Below are 21,685 nucleotides of genomic sequence, written 5' to 3'. Positions count from 1 at the left end.
CTCCTGGCCGAGCACGAAGGGCTGCAGGAAGCACGCAAGCAGCGGCCAGCCGCGCTGCTGTCTGCCCCGCGCATCCTCCGGGCCGGGCGCTCCGAGAAGCGGCAGCTGGCCTCCGACTACGCGCTGGTGGTGAGCTGGAGCTGCGCGCAGAGTCTAGAGCGATACGAGGCCGAGTGCGGGCGATGCAGGAGCTGGAAGGGGGCCGCCTGGGCCAAGAGGACCTGCGCAAGCTGCGCGCGCAGAACCAGGAGAGCCGCCGGCGCCCTCGAGGAGCTGTGGCGCCGCTGCCGGGAGCTTTGCGCGCTGGGCGAGCGGCTGGAAGAGGAGCGGCTGGCGCAGCAGGAGAGCCCCGGCGCCCAGCTGCAGGGATTCATGGCCCCCGGCCTGCTGCGCGGACCCGGTGCCAGGTACTCCGCGGCCCGGCACCGGTCCGCGGACCGGGGGTTGGGGACCACTGCTCTATAGGACAGATGGTGGTATGGAAAGCATAAGAAGGAAGTGATGTTTGTGCACATGAAAAGGCTCTTCAAAGGAACAAGATTGCAGCCTGTAACTTTGTTCCTTTGCATTCAGCCATTTAAAAATTACAATTTCTTACCATAGTTCAAATTATGAACTCAAGCCAATCACAACTTTAAGAAGCTCACCTTCAAATATCTAAAAAGTTACAATGATGATGGAAGAGTAAAGAATAAAAAAATGGCAGTCTATTCTATCTCTAAGTTAAAGAAAGGAAAGGGTAAATATTAAAAAGTCAGTTCCTTCAGATGAGCTGGATTCCTTATAATTGTACATGAAGAGCCGAGGTGGCTCAGTGGTTAGAGTGCAGCACTGCAGGCTACTTCAGCTGACTGCAGTTCTGCAGTTCGGCTGTTCAAATCTCACCGGCTCAAGGTTGACTCATCCTTCCATCCTTCCGAGGTGGGTAAAATGAGGGGCCGGATTGTTGGGGGCAATATGCTGACTCTGTAAACCGCTTAGAGAGGGCTGAAAGCCCTACGAAGCGGTATATAAGTCTAACTGCTATTGCTATTGCTATTTGTGTAATCTTCATCATGGCAAAGTGACAGTGGTTTTCCACTATCTTCTTGATCTTTGTTTTACTGTTCAATTTAGTGCATAGGTCATGGATTTGTTCTCCCATGGAAGTATTAAGAATCAGGTGCCAGGTTTCTGTAATGGTTAAGGTATCAGAGCAGAGAGAATGTAAATTCTAGTCCTGCCTTAAACACAGGTCTAACCATTAGTCAACCCTAGGAAGAGGCAATGGCAAACCACTTTAGATATCCTTTCAAGAAAACGGCATGAACTTTTTCAGGCAATTGGATTGCTGCCTTTAAATCACTGTACAGGCTCCTTGGAGAGGGTTCAAAAATCAGATTAGGAAGCCAAAAATCATCCTGGCAGAAGAACATGGGAAAAAATCTTGCTAATTCTGCCTTCAAAACTACATAGACATCTCTATAAAGCTTAGCTCAAAAGAAACCCTACCTTTCTCATGTCAGTAACTTTCCCATTGCCCATTATATTATTTCATCTCACCTTGTAGAAAGATCTACAGGGGTTTCCCCAAAATAAGACCAGGTCTTATATTAAGTTTTGCTCCAAAAGACACATTATCACATACTTCCCGGTTAGGTCTTATTTTTGCATTTCGGTATTAAATGTGTCCATCTGGCTGACGATCTTAGCTGGGACTTGTTTACTGAGTACAGTTTATATTATGAGCATCCTGAAAAATCATGCTAGGGCTAATTTTCCAGTTGGGTCTTATTTTTGGGAAAACATGGTACCTTAGTCCTAATTTATCTGTATGAAAAGTAGTCACTTTATGCCATTTTTCAGCTAGGAAATTCTGGTGGAACACATTATTTACTCAATCACTAGTCAAAGAACAATCCAGAAAATAGTGAAGAAAAAAGTTGAAGACTACCAGTCAATTCCATAAAAATATTTCCTTCCCCTTTATGCAGCTTCAGTGACTTTGAGTCAAGAGAATCCAGGATTCTCCCAGATTACCGCTGCACATTTAGCTATAGCTATTTTTCAATAGTTCTCCTTTTTTCACAGTTTTCTGCTGTTCAAATGATTCCCTAACAAATTGAGCAGTGTTCACACTCCTTTCTGCTGTTTCATTCAGGCATGCCATTTTTCAATTCATCATTGTTTTTCTCCTTCAGTTGGTTTTTATATTCTCTCTCAATCAATCAGCCAGTTTTTACTGAGCTACTGCAGGTTTACTGTAACTTTTCTTAATAGTCTTTTCTTCTTGCAAATCTCAGGATTTTCCCAAATGTGTTGATATAGCTGCTGAGGTGAATGAAACTGTTAAATTTACAAAAACATGCATATGAATAATTCTACTATTATGCCACATTTCTATTCTGGATTGTCCTAGATATAGCTAATCCCTTTGCATTGTCTTTAGCTTTGTACTATCACACTTTAGATAACATTTGTTAAAATTATCAGCAATGGCTACACTTACAAAATAGTTTTCTACCTTTGGCTTCTCATCCTGAGAAAGCTGGGAAATCAGCAGATCATTAAATCTTAAGGCTAAGAATTATATTCTAAGCATTGCGATTTGCATCGTTTACACAAATAACATGTTCTTTCTTTTAAAGCTGGAGATAGAAATAGATCATTTATGCTTATCTGTTCTTTACAAATAGGCCATGAAATGTTCAAAGCATAAAGAAGGAAATATGACTTTGCCTATAGCTGTTTAAAATGAGCCCAACCGCCATGAAATCTGAAACTCTCCAGATTACCTTACATGTGCAAGCTAACTATCTTATTAGCTAGTTCATGGTGAAAATAAAAAGTTGCCTTCAGAGACGTTGATGTTTAAAAGCATTTGTAGAATCTGTAAGGAGAATATGCAGGAAGGTCCTCAAAAGCAGCATAATTTGCTTGCTGCATTTGGAATGCAGTGGGGTGACTCAAATTAATTTCTAAAGAAGAAAAAGGGAACCCCCTTTAAGCAGGATCTGAACCCAGCAGCATCTGCAGATGGAATCAAAAGAACAGGATGTGGATTCTGGCATCTTTCTCTCCCTTTCTGCAGCATAAAATAGGTGAGCTTTGTTGAAGGACAGTGGACAGCTTTAGCTTTTCTTTCCTTTCTTGCTTTTCCCACTGGGACTTTAAGGCATCCAGAGGAGCACTGGACCAATTACAAAGGGAAAGCACTGATAGCATCTGAGTGGAAGAAGTTGCAGCCAAGAGAACAAAGCAACTTTCAGGATAAAGTGCAATTTAGCAAGTGACTGGTTGGAAGACCAGGCATGGAGTCCAACAAAGCTAGAGCAGAAGAGCTGAAAGGGAAAACAGAGCCCAGAAACTTCTCTACTCCAGTATATCATATATGTTAAGTAGCCAGTTAAGGAATAAATAAATTTGTTAAGCTTTGAATATAACAAATGCCTCTAGAGAAACATAAAGAAGCAACATTAGTACTTTTGTTAGTAGACAATGCCATTTTCCAAAAGAACTCTACAGGCTTTGATCACAGTGCCCACACTGCCATCTTGGCCATTCCTACCATAGATAACATGGCTGGATTTCACAGCCGAAGTCTACAACTCACAATTAAGAAAGTATAAATGCCATTCAAGAGCAAAATATGATGAGGATAATGTTAAACAAGTGGAGATAATAATATGATAAGACACTGAGCCGAGGTGGCACAGTGGATAGAGTGCAGTACTGCAGGCTACTTCAGCTGACTGTTATCTGCAGTTTGGTGGTTCAAATCTCACCGGCTCAAGGTTGACTCAGCCTTCCATCCTTCCAAGGTGGGTAAAATGAGGACCCGGATTGTTGTTGGGGACGATATGCTGACTCTGTAAACCGCTTAGAGAGGGCTGAAAGCCCTATGAAGCAGTATATAAGTCTAACTGCTATTGCTATTGCTATGATTCATCACAAGGTCATTAAAAAAAACCATCTGTTCACTCATTGTATGAGGTCATTGTAAAGCTTTTACTCGCACTTCATACACCATGTATGAATACAGGGTATAATATAATATTATATTATATAAGTATTAAGAAGAATTAACTAAGTCAGTGGTTCCCAAACTTGGCAACTTTAAGACTTGTGGACTTCAATTCCCAGAATTCTCCAACCAGCTCTGCTCTGCTGGCTGGAGAATTCTGGGAGTTGAAGTCCACAAGTCTTAAAGTTGTCAAGTTTGGGAACCACTGAACTAAGTTAATGGAAATTATGTGTTTGGGACCACTATAAAGATGTCATATGACCTAGTCAATTATAATGTAGCAAAATGTATCAATTTGCTCCACAAAAGCCCACTCTTGCCAAGGTTAAATGAAATCTATTGGTGATTCTGGACATTCCCACCTAAACCCAGTCAAAATTTAGCCGTTATGTTTTTCATTCAGTCTTTTTCAAACTTAAGCAACTTCAAAATGTGTGGATTTCAACTCAAGTTGTCAAGTTTGAAAAACCCTGACCTGACTGCTCCTCGAAAAACAAAGAGTTATTAAAAAGGCAAGGCCTTCATTATACAACTGATATATGCCAAGATCCAACAACACAGAATAGCTCTCAAACATTGACTGACTGCAAGGGGTCATCCTAGTAACCTGTGGCCGGACACTATAAAGAATGAATGTGTAAGCGTTCCAAATACCATGTAAAATTAAATCAGAGTCGAAGGCAAAACTATGCTTAAAGTTCCAATTTAATAAAGCAGGCATGTTGGCATAGTGCTATGGGATTCTGACTCTGGAAGTTACATCAGAATCCCACCCAGTTAAAAGTTCATGATCTTGCTCCCACACCCACAGTCCATCACATGGTCCAATCTTCTTCTTCCATGCTGGCGTCTACACCTAACTGCTTCCATCCAGGTGTAAAGGTTTGGGAGACAAAAGATGACCTTGAGCTTCTAGGAAGGAATTTCTTATTTTGAAAACAACACATTCTACCCTTTGCTAAATCCCCCCCTTAATAAGAGTGTGGCAGGCCAAAGATTCTTAAAGGAACCGCTGCAGGCCTGACAGAATGTGGATCTGGACATGGTGCATGACAGAGGGGCATGGGGAGTGTTGATCCATAGAGTGGCTGAGGGATGGACACGACCAAATGGCTGGTGATGAAACATAATTCTCATAGTTCAAATGAAGAGAGTGAATGCACATCACTTAGTTTAATCCACCCCTTCTCTGGGATCAGCACATACATGCTCATGCCCTAAATCAACACAACCACCCTTCTACACAAGTACAAGTTTCCCTATAAAACAACCCAACTCTACCCTATTACAGGCAGTAATCAATGTAGTGAGTAGCAGACAGTGATGTGCGGTGAGGTTTATGGCTGGTGAGGCACTGACACAGTGGTGGGTTTCAAATTTTTTTAGACTTGTGGACTTCAACTCCCAGAATTCCACAGCCAGGCATGCTCAATTCCGATTTAAAGCGACAGCATTTGTTTTCTCCTTTGCCAAATAGGTTTCCTTCTTTCTTTTTCTTTTTTCTTCTCCCTTCCACGCCCCCCTCACCTACATCAAGAATTTTTCGGCTTTTAACCCTTGCTTAACTCTGCTCGAGTGATCATAAAATGCCTAAAGTCAGACTAGATGAGGCACATGGTTCTCCTGCCTCCTCCTGTAGAGGGCACTTTTTTAGAGACTTTTTTAAACAATTAAGCACTAAGCAGTGTCATCCACGGTAACTCTGGCAGCAACTAGCTCAGCCTGATTTCAGCTCTTGCCTTTTTCCTTTTACATTTTTTTTTTTATTTTCATGATGACAGTGGTGAGGCTCTGCCTCCCCTGCCTTCCCTGACTGCATGTCACTGGTGCAGTCTTTGTCTGCTTGGCCAGTGGGAAGGAGGTGATCCTGACTATATCATGAAAACTTGCCAATATTGAATATATATAAGGGTTCATTAGCTACAAGTCATTTTAAGAGGAGGAAGATTCTGTATTCCTAAAATGGTAGCTCCTGTGGTTGCATACCAGAAGCACAGGTAAGGAAATATAAATTATTTAGGGTCTGATTGGGTGAAACCTGTTGTATGAAAAGCCGAAGTATTTCATTCCAGGAAGCATGACTCACAGGAAGAGCTGGTCACACTTCCTGGAATGACTTGGGAGAGCCCTGTATTGTCATACTTGCAGAATATATATATACAGAGCCCTTCTCTGTTCCTCTTAGAAGCAATGTAAAAGATCTCATTCTTCATCTTTTTCCTATTCCTTAACAGATGCAATTATACTGAAGCAACATAATAACTTCTGGATCCTTCTCAAACATATGTATGTAACAGAAGTGGGTTCCTACCAGTTCGCACCTATTCAGTAGAACCGGTTCGTCAAATCTACCGAACCGGTTAGAAGAAGTTCCACCAGAAAGCAGGCCACACCTACGGAAGAGGTTCCAAAAATTTTTGAAACCCACCACTGACACACACACACACACACACACACACACACACACAGACTCACACAGATAGAGAAAGAGAAAAAGAAAGAGAAAGAAAGGAAGAAAGAAATAAAGAAAAAAGAAAGAAAAAGTGAGAGAGAGATGAAAGAAAAAAAGGAAAAAGGGACAGAGAGACAAAAGGAAGGAGAGAGAGAGAGAGAGAGAGAGAGAGAGAGAGAGAACACATGGCCCGCAAGCCACTCCCACAAAGGAGGCCACACCCACAGAGTAGGTTCAAAAAAATTTTGAAACCCACCACTGGTACGTAATGACAACTTCATCCATTCTGTGCTTATTTAGAAATAACTCCAAGGAACTTACTCTGAAGTAAGTATTACAGGATTTCAAGCCAAATCATTTCGAATCACTGTCACTTCATAGAGAGGTCTATCCCACATTCATTAGGACCATGCAAACACATTCTTGTAATATTAGAATTCCTAGGTTTGCGGTTTAGCTTTCAGCTTTGCTTCAAAATTGCTTTATTTTTTTTAACATTACAGTGTTGTTGAAAGATTTGTGGAACAGAATCATGTTATTCAAAGCCTGTTTGGACAAACCATTTTTTATTACTCTACTTCCTGATTCTTAAGAACCAGGTAATTTTCATTTTTTTAAAAAAAAAAAATGAAATAATGCTTGATGTATGTAAGATTCAGTGTCTTTGGTGGGCTTGCACAGTCTTGTCATTTCATGTCATGCTGGATGAGAGAAACTACTTCATATGCTACATTATTGATTTGTGGTTTTCCTTAACAGCTATACTTAAATTCTGCCGGGTCCCCTTATTGGCATATTTGATTCTGTCTCAGGAGAACAACTGTTTTCCTTTCAATTTTAGAGGCTTAGAGAGCTGAAGTTGCAAGTTCCTTGAGTGAATTTATAATCTCCTAATTCATTTTATCATTGGTGTTACTGCTGTTAAACAATACATTTTTAAAAAAAGATAAAAGGAGCTCAATAGATTAGTAATAGGTCTTAACTGTTGCTCTTTTGGACAAGCAAACCATAAATTTCCACTATTATCAAGCGTATGCAGGAGTATCCTCAATATATATAATCTAATGGCTAAGATTTCTGCCTAGTATGTAATATAGCCCAGGTTCGAATCCCAGTAAGGGTATGGCTAGCTGATGAGAGCTAAATAGCTTGAAATAGATCTATACTAGTCTCCCTTTATTTATTTATCAGCACAAATAAAAAAAACACAAATATAAGAAAGGCAACAGTAAAAATATTGGGTTTCTGTCGTGATGGACTCTTGTGACGAGCCGATTGACGGATGATGGAAGCAGTTGGCTTCCTCCCATGATTGGGGCTTACCAGGGGTTGTAAAAAATCTAATAGATACCTTTCACCCTGGCTTCGCTGATAACGGATAAGAGCCTGTGGCCTAATGGCTAAGATTTCTGCCTAGTATGTAATATAGCCCAGGTTCAAATCCCAGTAAGGGTATGGCTAGCTGATGAGAGCTAAATAGCTTGAAATAGATCTATACTAGTCTTCCTTTATTTATTTATCAGCACAAATAAAAAAACATATATATATATATATATATATATATATATATATATATATATATATATATATATATATATATATATATATATATATATATATATCAGGGGTGGGTTTCAACTGGTTCGTGGCGGTCCCTGCGAACCGGTTGGTCGGTGAACCCGGAAGTTACTTACGGCGAAGGGCCCACCCGCGCGCCCGCGCTCCTTACCCGGTTTTGATGAGTTCTGCGCTTCCATGCATGCGCAGGACACATACAGCACCTGCGCGATCCTCCAGGAGCAGCTGGAGCATCACACAGATGCTAGTACGCATGCGTGTGCCGCGCACGTGCACATGCGCGCTGCACGCGTGCGCGAGGATGCCGGTGGCCCCGTTCCAACTGAACTGGTTGGAACGGGGTGAGAAACCCACCCCTGATATATATATATATTTCCAGGTTGCCAGGATATGGACAGCAGGGTCAGAGAGTCTAACATGTACAGAATAGTGTGCAAATGTGGGATTAAGTTGGGCTTTAGTGGCACTTGTTATTGACCAAAATATGCCCAAATTCACTTGTACCTCCTTAATATTAACAACTGTATATTACACAGAAATAAGAAACAAAAAGCAAAAGAATGTCAAAAACACCTCCACATGTGCTTCATTGATTATACAGAAGCCTTCAATGGTGTTGACTATGACAATTTCTGAAACTGTCTCAAAGAACTGGAAATATCACCACACCACATCCAGCTCATTAGTCATTGCATTCTGACAATAGGCACCTATTGTAAGAATAGAATATGGAGACACAAAATGGTTCAGAATTGAAAAAGGCACTTGACAAGGTTACATCCTGTCACTTATACTATTCAACATGTGCACAGAAATAGTTATGAGAAATACACATTTGAAGGAATTTACCATTGGGGTTAAAATAGCAATAGCAATAGCAGTTAGACTTATATACCGCTTCATAGGGCTTTCAGCCCTCTCTAAGCGGTTTACAGAGTCAGCATATTGCCCCCAACAACAATCCTGGTCCTCATTTTACCCACCTTGGAAGGATGGAAGGCTGAGTCAACCCTTAGCCAGTGAGATTTGAACAGCCAAACTGCAGAACTGGAGTCAGCTGAAGTAGCCTGCAGTGCTGCATTTAACCACTGCGTCACCTTGGCTCCTAAAAATCGGTTGTAGGAATATCAACAACCTCAGATATGGAGGTGATACAACATTACTCACAGAAAGCAAGGAGGATCTGGGGTGGTTAATTCTGAGAGTCAAACTTGGATTTCATTTTAACATCAAGAAAACAAAGATAATGACAACTGCTGAGAATATACAGGTGCAGATCGACAACAAGACCATCGAAACAGTAAAGGAATTCATCTTCCTGGGCTGTAAAAACAACCAAAATGGTGACTGTCCTGAGTCACCTGAGTCCTGAGATCAGAAGGTGTATATCACTTGGAAGAATTGAATGAATAACATCTGGACGAGTGAAGACATCAGAAAGCATATGCTGAAAGGGTTTGGTGGTCCAGCCTTGTGTGCTAGATGTTGTCTCCGAATGATTTCCAAAGCTTCTTCCCATATTTCTTGCCACTTGGGTTAAATTACCATCATGAATTAAGTTTTCAGTTGACTTGTTAGCTTTTTCCAGCTTGATTATTTATTTGTTTATATGTTTGTTTATTTACTTATCTCCTTCTCTTCCATTCTTTCTCAGCTTCTCTATAAATTCTCTTAAAAGTAGCCAACGAGAAATTTATGGGAAAACTATCGTAAAAACTACCTCGTATTCTGCAAAAGTTGGCATTAGAGGCACATTGCCTTAATACTAGAGCTAGTATCCAGTCATCATGACTAGATATTCCTCAGACATTTGCAAATAATGAAAATAATCTGCAACTTTTATTCAAGCTAATAGCTACCCTTCTTTAGAAGATAATAAATTCTGTCTTTTTAATATATTCTAAAGTAACGAGTATTACTAGAAATACAACTTTTTGTATATCATGAATTATTTTATATATACAGTATCTTCCATTCTTTTCTCTACTTCTGATGAAGCAAAACTCCCCAGAAGTTATAACCTTTCCTTATCAGGCTTATGTCAGCATAATAGATTTGAGCCATCTTTCTATAAATATAACTGTTGCTTCACAAGAATATTCTATAGAAACATATTCAGAAAGAGCAGATTATTATTACACTTTTACTTCATACATTTTAAAGAGACAGAAATCACTTTTCTCTGTCAGCAAATAGTTAAATTGATTTTGTGTTACTTTCCCACCAAAATGAAATCAACACCTTTCTTTAAATGTTGTACACATATAGTTATTTCTCTGGCCCCAAATTAGGACATGAAATATGTCCTGATCATTTTGGACTGCAACTTCCAAAGTCCTTGCTGTGACCTATGCTGGCTGATGAGTATTGAAGTGTTAATCATATTATATATTTTTGCTGGAGAAAATTGGCGTAGATGGCTACTATTTATTATTATTTTTGCTGGTCTTCATCTGGCCACATACTGGAACCTTGTAAACTGTGCCAAATGAAATTGAGAACATCATTTTTAATTTTTAAAAAATCTTCTGTGCCAACTTTGCTTTTCCATATATATTGTATCTTAAATTACACTTCAGGGAGCTTTTTAGATCAATACATATAAGGATTTCTATGGGATATAAAACCCATTTATCAGGTATAATGTTGAGGAACCCTGCATCTTATGGATAATGCCACCTTTGCAATATACTAGCTAAGCTCAAGGGTTTAATTTCTATATTGCATTGGATAAAGTATTTTCCTTTTTATTGGTCAATTAGCTGATTAAAGATAATGACCAAACATTCAATCTATCCTAATGGAATGCATAGTATTTAATTTAATTAGCATGATCCCTCCATTTGGGGAGAGATGCAGTTAACAAAACCTTTTTAACATCTATTTCTGCATGAAAAATATACTAGTTTTTGCTAGAGATACTACATATTTGAAGAAATTACTCCTTGTGAAAGGAATTTTGATTTCTGCTGCATTTCTTGCTGGCCAAGGATTAAGCTAAATAATATGTTTTCATTTCTTTTATCTGGATAATAGTTTAGTATTTATTTGAAATGGAAGTAATTCTTTTCAACAAACTAGGAACCACTGAAATAGTCAAGGCCTCCAGGAGTTCTTGTTCTTCAGATTCTAATATGTCTCTCTTTCCTGCTTTCACATGTTATTTCTGCAGAGTGTTAAAATCTCAATAGCTTATTGTGTAGATTTTTATAGATAAAGGAAATAGAAACCATAGAAAATCAGTTGCAATGCATAAAAGTTGATGCTTTCTTTTTAAAAAAATGAGCTTGTTGCCTTAGCCATTAGATAAACTGCTACCCAAATCTCATGTGTCCTAAATTTCTATAACACAAACCAGGTTGCCTAGTAAAATAGGGTTTAACCCACTGCCCCTCATTGCTTAATAGCCCCTTAGAGAACAACAAATTGAAACTACATAATTTTGAGCCAGGGCATTGTAAACATGTTGGAAAATTCACTTGGGACTGAAAAGACTGGATGGAACTGAATGGGAGAATTGACTGTTATTCTGCCAAAATACATTTGTATTATTTACCTGGCTTTCAGATTGAAGTAACCAAGCAGATTTTTTTAAAAGAGGCATAACATGCAAATTAATTTTCATCCTCTTATTCCTTTAAAAAAAAATAGAATGATAATTATGATAATGAGGACTAAAACTAATCTTTTTGTTCAGAAATTAGATGCATGTTATTTTTTAAAAAAAATTCAGAAAAGAGATTTCTGAGGAAAATAATCATTTTATTTGCTGAATTAAGTCTTTGTATATTCAGTCTTGAAGTGATAATAGTAGTTAACATTTTGTACACTGCTATTATTCTTGATTCCACGTCTTCATTTGTAAGTCAAAATCTAATTCTCTCTCACCATTGTGTACCATAAGCTTTAGCCTTTTGAACTATGTCAAAACAAGTGTTTCATAATACAATACCTTTTTAAAATGTGAAGTTATTTTTTTTGTTTACTTTAATATGCTGTTGAGAAGAAACAAGAGCTGACCTTCAAGCTACCAGGAAGTAAATTCTTCTTCCTGTAATCTTAATACAGCAAAAGGAACGACGTGTGACTATTTTCCGCATGCAGTAGGTGTAAATCATTATAATTTGAATCAAACAATAAGCTACCTCTATGTTTTGTGGTTGCCTATTAAATTAGTCACTAGAGGCAACTTAGTTTGTTTCCAACTGTAGTACTGGGAAATCTAATAGCTTAGGTCCTGGCAGTTGGGAACATGTAGATGATTATATCCTGGTACGTATGTAAGGTTAAAGTCCAAAAATCTGTGAAACAAAAAGCTGTTTTCTATTCATATTTATCTATAAACACCCAAACAGAGGAGGACCACCTAGGCTGACACTTAAGAGACTGCAAAGTGTTGAATTTGCTGAAAGTCAACCATGAAGATCGAGTTGTCAACAATCTGTTCAAAACTAAAAATACATACGGTATAAACAGTACAGTGGTGGGTTTCAAAAATTGTTCGAACCTACTCTGTGAGTGTGGCCTCCTTTGTGGGAGTGGCTTGCCGCCCATGTGACCGGATGGGAGTGGCTTGCCGCCAATGTGACCAGATATGAAGATGCCGACGACGCTTGTCAGAACCACCTTAAGTTACCTCACACACAGCACTGGCATGCGTAAGAATATGATGTAAACTTGTTTTTTAAAAGGCATCTTTGGTTTGCGTTAAAACAACTTCAACACACGCAATGTTCTGATTGCACCACAAATGCAGTAGTCATCCTTACCTTTCACAGAGGCACTGAGTTTTATAAATATGAGCATGATAGTGTAGAATAATCATATCCAAGGACCAGTGATGGGTTTCAAAAAATTTTGGAACCTCTTCTGTAGGTGTGGCCTGCTTTCTGGGTCCACTGGTGGAACCTCTTCTAACCGGTTCGGTAGATTTGGCGAACCGGTTCTACTGAATAGGTGCGAACTGGTAGGATACATAATGTGACAACAATGTGACGATGAGAGTTCGGCACCCCTGATATAATCCCGAACAGACTTGATGACATTACGGCTCTGTGGGGGCCAAACCATCACTTCCAGGACTTCTTGTTCTTCTTTATCCTGAAGATAGTTATTAATGGCTGTATGTTTGGGGCTGTTTTGATACTGCAGAATAAATTTGGGCCAATCACACATTTCTCTGATGGTATGACATGATGGATAAGTATCTGCCTGTATTTCTCAGCATTAAGGCCACCATTGATCCTTACCAAATCTCCAACTTCATTTGTAGAAAATTCACTAGGCTTCACTGTTGCCTGCAGCCTCTCTCCACCCCTTCAGCAAACAAACTGCCTCCTGCTGTAGCCAAATATTTCAAATTTTGACTCATCAGTCCAGAGCACCTGCTGGAATTTCTCTGCACCCATGACCCGACAAATGCGCGCACAACAAAAGCGCGGCGACGAGGCTTCTGGGGGCAGAGCCTCTCGCCGAAGAGGGCTCAACGGAGCTCCTCTCAGAGATCTGGTCTGTATATCTAAATAAGATCATAGATATCACCCCTTTTTGGCTAGAAAGGGGCAGGGAGTAGCTCGGTGGCTAGGGTCTATTCGTAGTTCACAGCCTTTTTCTTTTTTTTTGGCTGTGGACGGAGATTAGATCCAGCGTAAGCTGAGCTCTTATCTCCAGCCAGTTCTTCTCAGCTGTTTTTTTTTTTTGCAGCCCTAGACAGGTGACTCCCCCCTCAGGACAAAGCAAAGTTGTTTGAAGCTATGATTAATACGAGTGGGTCCCACCCCTGAGAGATTTTTGCTTTTATTACTATCTTAAACACCAGCCTCATTTGTCCTAGAGGCTTCTTTGTTTAAACGCACTTCAAAATGGCGATTTTTCTCCGTTGGTGATTGGTAGGGGATGTACTTAGTCGGCTTTACCTTCCTGCAGACCACTCCTTATTAACTATCTAAAATCTATAAACAAAATAATTTTTTTTTGGAAACAGAGGGGAGCGAGAGCGCTGTTGATTTGTTTATTTATAATGGCTCCCAGGTCAAAACCGAAGCGTTTCTCTACGAATGTCCTTAAAGAATCTACTATGAAATCGCTGCCCTTGTCTCCTACGCCCTCTACTGGAGAATTCTTAACACAGGAATTTTTCTTCCAAATGCTTAATGACTTTAAACAGGAAATTAAAGAATTTGTATTGGAGCTATATGATAATTTAAAGTCTAAGATTGCCCAAATGAAGGCGAATACGTTTGTAGCCGTGTCTGCTCTGACAGATTATACCGCTGAAATGGAGAATAAATTGGAAAGTTTGGAGGAGGCTAATTCTAATTTGACTACTAATATCCAAACATTACAACAAAAAATTAGAGATACTCAAGAACAGCTCGTTATGATAAATTTTAACAAGAAGGCATTTGCAATAAGAGTCAGAGGATTGCGCGAAAAGGAGCGAGAGAATTTGAAACAGACCTTTGTTGAAGCCTTCAGCCATGCGGTGGGAAGCCCGGGACTTAATTTTGATTGGCAGATTCGGAAAATCTATCGCCAGAATTCGTTGGTAGCGGAACAGCGACAGCTCCCGAGGGACATAATTATATATTTCTCCACAAAAGAATCCAGAAATGTGATCATGCAAAAGTTTTACAATAACAGGTTGCGAGTTGATGGGCATGATTTGATTGTCTTCAAAGAAATACCATCCCAGATGTTAAAAGCAAGAAGAGACTATACTTTCTTAACTAAAGAGCTTAGAAACCACCAAATACAATATAAATGGGAGGCCCCAGCCGGCATTACGGTCACATTTGAGAATCAAAGATTTCGTCTCAATTCTGTTTCGGAGGCTCGAGATTTCTACTACAAGACTTTGAAGGCGGGACTTCCTGATTCACTTGGAAAAGAGGAAAGACAAGCCGAAGGAGAAGGCAAGCAGCAGACCACATGGCTCCAAGATGGAGGGGGTAGCTCTCCCTCTCTCGGAGAAGCAGAAGAGCGGAGATCGAGGATTTAGACATTCCAAAATATTTGTCAAAGTTGTGGATTGAATGGGGGTTTGCGATCTCTCTCCGGTAGAAAAAGCGGAATTGGATATTGGTGGTGTGATATTGGGACTGAATTATGTGGATGCTGAATGTATATTTCACGGGACTTGTATGTCTGAACTTTAATTTAAACTGTCCAGGACTCTAAAGTGAAGAGAGTGGAGATGGTAACCTTACTGAACTTTAGCTTGGGAGGAGGGAGCCGGGTAACGCGGGATAGGTGGAGGGGGAGCGAAAGCCTGATCAGAGTATTTCGAGTTAAAAGGTAAACTGACTCTTGTGTGAATTATTATTTGAAAATAAGGTTAAGAAAGATTATTTGGAGGGACTATGGGAAATAGTGGTAAACATCAGAGAAGCAAGGGACGAGGGTAAAATGCATGCGGAATGATTTACGTTGTTTAAATCCTATTAGAAGGGAAAGCTTGATGAGATTATTTTAAAATAGAAGGCAAACTGATTCTTGTGTAAAGTATTATTTGAATATGTGGAATGATCCATGCTGCTTAATTCTTATTAGAAGGGAAAGTTTGGTGAGATTATTTTGAGCTAGATTGTAAACTGATGTCTGCATAAATTTGTATAAATTTTTATTTGAATATAAGGTTAAGGAAGATGAACTGGAGAGTCTACAGGAGGGTGGGGTAGTATAATAACAAATAACAAAGAAGCAAGAGACGAGAATAAAATACATATAGAATGATTTATACTGTTTAAACATAAGTAAAGATGGGGGGCTGAGCTTAATACAAAGAGTTCTTTTTTCTTCTTTTTTTCTTCTTTTTTCTTTTCTTTTCCTTTTTATAATTTGTAATTTCTTTTTATCTATTTTTTTTATATTACTTTTATTTTTAATTCACACGATCATAAAATACTTTAGAAGGGGTTTGACAGAGGGCAGTGCCAGGTGTGGGCCCTGGGAAGTCGGGGGGACTAGGGATGGGGATCTACGGGGGTGGGTGGGTGGGTGCTAATATAGTTTCAATAAGAAGAAGAATGCACTTGTATACGGTTGTTCTTTCTTTTTTTTCTTTTCTTTCTTTATATTTTTTTCCTTGGTTTATTTTATTTTTTACTTTTTATTTTTTTTATTATATTATAGTTCAATATTAATAAATAAGAGTTGAATAAAGGAACACACCAAGGGGAGAGGTAGAGGGAAAGAGGAGTGAGGAGTAAGGAAGGAGTAAGGGGAACGTAAGGAGGGCGTAAGGGGAATGCTAGGAGGAAGGGGAGGGAAGGCTTGAGGGGAAAGGGAAGTAGGGAAGGGGAGTGCTAGAGGGAGGAAAGGAAAGTTGGAGGCGGAAGATGGGGTGTATGGGGGATGGAAGTGTCAGGTGGGGTTGTGAATGATGATGAGTTGTGTTTTCTTTTTTATTTTATTTTATTTCTTTTCTTATAGCAAATATTCAGTATATAAGTGACTGTAAAATGGAATGTGAAAATGAATAAAATATATTTCAAAAAAAAAAAAGCGCGGCGACGAAACCGCGGCGAGAAAACCGCAACATCATAAACGCACCCACAACAACGCGCTGACAAAACCGCACCCAAAAAAGCGCGATTTCAGTTAAGGTAAGGGTTAGGTTCAGGGTTAGGTTTAGGTTTAGGTTTAGGGTTAGGGTTACGGTTAGGGTGAGGTTTAGGGTTAGGTTTAGGGTTAGGTTTAGGGTTAGGGTTAGGGTTAGGGTTAGGGTTAGGGTTAGGGTTAGGGTTAGGGTTAGAACTCACGGTTATTACTTGTTTGTTGAGGTGCACTTTTGTTGGCGAGCTGTTGTCGGCGCGCTTCTGCGTTCATTCCTTGGTGCGATTTAGAATTCGTGGTTTTCTCGCCACGGTTTTATCGGTCACGCTTTTGTCGAGCGCGCATTTGTCAGTGAATCCTCTGCACCCAAATTCCTATGTGTTCATGCATATTTGAGTCACTTAGTCTTGTTTCCATGTCAGATGTATGGCGTTTTGGTTGTAGTACTTTCATGAAGACCATTTCCATCCTCTGGACAGTAGATCAGTGTACCTGGTTTCTGCCTATTTGTGCTCATGGCACTGTTGGACATCTTTTAGTGCCAAAGGGAAGTAGGCAAAATGTGTCTTTCATCTGCTGCAAGTTTCCTTGATTGATCACTGAATCTACAATGTTGCCTGTTTCTTTGTGCTTCTTCAAAAGAGCTTGAACAGCACATCCTAAAACCCCAGTCTGCTTTGAAATCTTTGTCTGGTTGAAACCTCACTGATACAAGGTAGTCTAACTACCTTGTGTCTTGTTCCTGTACTCAGTTCCTCCAAGGTATGTGACCTGTGAGATGAAACTGTTTTTCACAAACTCACCTAGCAGAGATGTTGGCTGTTCCCCAGTTTTAAGTCTCCTACACAACTGTTTCCGTTTCAGTTAATGATTGTGTTTGAACCTATATATGAAATTGACGATCATTATTACCACCTGCTTGGTATAATTGGTTAATGATACTCCTGACTCTAATCCAGTGGTGAGTTTCAAAAATTTTTAGAACCTATTCTGTGGGTGTGGCCTATTTTATGGGCGTGGCTTGTCTGTCATATGATTGGGCACTAATGCACACTCAGTCACATGACCACTACCCCAAGCCATGCCCACATGGCAAACATTTTTGGGACTCCAATGAAGCGGGGGAAGATAGGGGGAAAACTCCCAAAAACAGACAACTGGAGGATTAAGGGGTGGAATTGGGGAGAGTGGAGAAGGCAGGACAGAGAGGAATCCAGTAGAAAGCTATCACACGCTGGGAAAGAGCTTTGGGAGATCGGAGGAGGGGGGACAGAGAGGAATCTGGAAGAAAGCTATCACAAGCTGGGATGAGTGAATGAGGCAAATGAAGAATGAAAGGAGATCGCATAGGGCAGGGGCAAGCGAATGAGGGGGGGGGGCAGCCAGGAGGCAGCGTTCCGGTACTGTGCCAGCTAACGAATGGGTTCTAAAACGTACGCTGAATTTCACGAATTGGTTCTAGCGTATCGGTTAGAACCGGCTGAAACCCACCCCTGCTCTAATCCTACAAAATCCCTGACTTTGTACCAGTATAAGAATTGATGCTGTTTTGAAAGCAAAGGATGTCCGCACCTAATATTGTTTTGAATTGGATTTCTCTTCTGTTCATTTACTTTCCATTTTGTTAATTGATGAAAATAAATTATTTACAGCTCTATTTCTGAAAGTGTTCTTAATTTATAGCATTTTTGAACAACTGTTTATCTGTTTTGCACAAACTACACAACTGCTTAACACTTTAAACACTTTTACATACAACACAATACAGAGTATTATACATAATATAAATACAGACTAAGTGCCCCTTTACACTGGGTTACGAAACACGGAAATGAAAATAGGGAGATTTCCTTGACTGTGTAAGCCTATACCAATAATTTGAAAAAAGGCACCAAAACCAGAATGAGTTATACTAAATTTATCCCAACCAGACATTTCCTGAAATCATCAGGAGTTTAGAGGTATATCAAGAAAAGCATGGAAGCACAAAGAAAATAAAACACAGGCAGACTTCCAAATTCTATTTAAGAAAAAAATATTTCTAAAAAACGTTGATGGCAGCAGAAAATCATAATAATATTACATTTTGTGGAAAGATTGAATGAAAATATGGTGCAGGAAAAAAAGACTCTCCTCTTCAAGTATACACAATAATGTTAATATTCTTTATGAATGCTTAGCAGGAAAACTGAAAGCAGTCTATTATTCAAATCACAGATTTCCTACAAACCTTTAGATAGGCATTTTCTCATTGAATTGATATACAGGTGCAGAGTGGTCGAAATATGAGATATCTACCTTCAGGCACTTATTTTTTTTCTTTTTTTAATTCTGTTTTTAATGATTTGTGGTGTTCTAGTGTGAATCCGATTTCCTTTTGTATTTCTCCTTCCTGTTCTGGAAAATGTAAATCCGTTTATAGCACATGTCACCACTTCTCATTTTATAAACAATTAGAGAGTGAATTCTTCAGAGGAAGATAAACGCAAGGCAAATTCAGAGTTGTGCGATTCCACGACTTACACTCTTGGGAGAGAGTTTGTTTTGCCTTAGGCTGAGACAAATGCCCCATGTGTTCTGTTCCTTAGCTAGTTTTTTCCTTCAAGAGCTCATAGATTTTGTGAAAGTAGTATTCAAAACCTCAGGGCTTTGGGAGTGGGGTCCCATGCAGTGGTGGGTTTCAAATTTTTTTGGAACATACTCTGTGGGTGTGGCCTCCTTTGTGGGAGTGGCTTGCCGGCCATGTGTTCTCTCTCTCTCTCTGTCTTTCCTTCCTTTTGTCTCTCTGTCCCTTTTTTCTTTTTTCTTTCATCTCTCTCTCACTCTTTTCCTTTCTTTTTTCTTTCTTTCTTTCTTCCTTTCTTTCTCTTTCTCTCTCTGTGTGAGTCTGTCTGTCTGTGTGTGTGTGTGTGAGAGAGAGAGAGAGAGAGTGGTGGGTTTCAAAAAATTTTGGAACCTCTTCTGTAGGTGTGGCCTGCTTTCCGTGTCCACTGGTGGAACCTCTTCTAACCGGTTCGGTAGATTTGACGAACCGGTTCTACCAAATAGGTGCAAACTGGTAGGAACCCATCTCTGGTCCCATGGATGTGATATGGGACATCCATAAAATATTGTGAATATACTGCAGATCATATTGAGTTAAATTCCCTTATATTAGAGTATCTTCAAAGTATACTAGGCAGAGAAATCCTCCTGCATTAATTTGATACAAGACAACTTGTTTTAGAGTTCCTGGGAGCTGCACCCAAATTTTTTTCCCCCATTTTTGCATTGCACTCCGGTTGGCGGTGCATTGCTACTATTAAAAACAAATGCAAAGGGAGTAGGCAAAGGAGACAAAGTTGACATTTTCAGAAATATTCCTGCTGTTTTCTTGGTTGGGCTCTTCCAGTTTCTTCCAGGAAAACTGTACCACTTGTACCATAGAAATAAAAGACATCTTGGCTCTAATCTAGATTTTACCCCTCTTCTATTTTCAGACTGAAGCTTTTTCTCCAATTTTCACCATTTCTGGTGAAATGGAGGAGAGCTGTCTTTCTTTCATTGGCTTGAAAACATTTTTCCATGTGATCTGCTGCTAATAAATCAAAATCCCTAATTATGTGAACCAATTTAAATGTGAGCAAATGGAAGCACAATCTGAGAGCTTTCTGAAAGCTCAGCAAGTAATGGAAAGATTCTTAGACATAAAGAACCAAAAGATAGGAGAGGAAATTAACTCATGATAGGAGAGCTATTTAACTCATGTTTTGCATCTGTCTTTACACAAGGGGATTAAACAGTCCAACCTATCAAAAACAGCACCACAAAAATCAGAGTAGGAACACAAGTTGAAATAGGGAAGAAAATGGTAAGTGAGCATATGTCTACCCTAGACGAGTTCAAATCACCAGGACCGGATGGATTACACCCCAGGGTTCTGAAGGAACTGGCAGACAAGATCTCAGAACCACTGAATTATATCTTTCAGAGATCCTGGAGCACCGGGGAACTACCAGAGGACTGGAAAAGACTGATATGGTTCCCATCTTCAAAAAAGGAAAAGAAAACAGACCCAGAAAACTACAGATCCATCAGCCTGACCTCAATACCAGGGAAGATTCTGGAAAAGATAATCAAGCAACGAATTAGCAAACATCTAGAAGCGAACAAAGTAATAGCCAAAAGTCCACATGGGTTTGTCAAAAAAGATCATGCCAGACTAATCTTATTGCTTTGATAATGTGACAAAATCAGTGGACCAGAGGAATGCTGTTGATATAGTTTACTTGGACTTCAGTAAGGCATTTGATAAGGTAGACCATAACCTACTACTAGATAAAATAGAAGAATGTGGGTTAGACAGCATCACCTCCAGATGGATTCATAACTGGCTGACCAATCGCACTCAACGTGTAGTCCTCAATGGAACTGTATCTTCATGGAGGGAAGTATGCAGTGGAGTACCCCAAGGTTCTGCTTTAGGCCCAGTACTCTTCAACATCTTCATCAATGATTTGGATGAGGGAATAAATGGGGAACTCATCAAATTTGCAGATGACACCAAGCTGGCAGGAGTAGCCAACACTCCAGAAGATAGGCTTAAGATACAGAAGGATCTTGACAAACTTGAACATTGGCACTATCTAATAAAATGAAATTCAATGGTGAAAAGAATAAGGTCCTACATTTAGGCAACAAAAACGAAATACACAGATACAGTATAGGTGGTACCTCGCTCAACAGTAGTAACTGTGAAAGGGATCTTGGAGTCCTAGTGGACAACCATTTAAATATGAGCCAGCAGTGTGCAGCAGCTGCCAAAAAAGCCAACACAATTCTAGGCTGCATAAACAGAGGGGTAGAAGCAAGATCACGTGAAGTGTTAATACCACTTTATAATGCCTTGGTAAGGCCACACTTGGAATACTGCATTCAGTTTTGGTCACCACGATGTAGAAAAGATGTGGAGACTCTAGAAAGAGTAACAAAGATGTTTAGAGGACTGGAGACTAAAACATATGAAGAACGGTTGCAGGAACTGGGTATGTCTAGTTTAATAGAAAGAAGAACTAGGGGAGACTTGATAGCAGTGTTCCAATATCTCAAGGGTTGCC

This window comes from Thamnophis elegans, chromosome 10 (genome assembly GCF_009769535.1).
Source record: "Thamnophis elegans isolate rThaEle1 chromosome 10, rThaEle1.pri, whole genome shotgun sequence".
Lineage (NCBI taxonomy): Eukaryota > Metazoa > Chordata > Lepidosauria > Squamata > Colubridae > Thamnophis > Thamnophis elegans.
Note: the sequence above shows the minus strand (reverse complement) of the source record.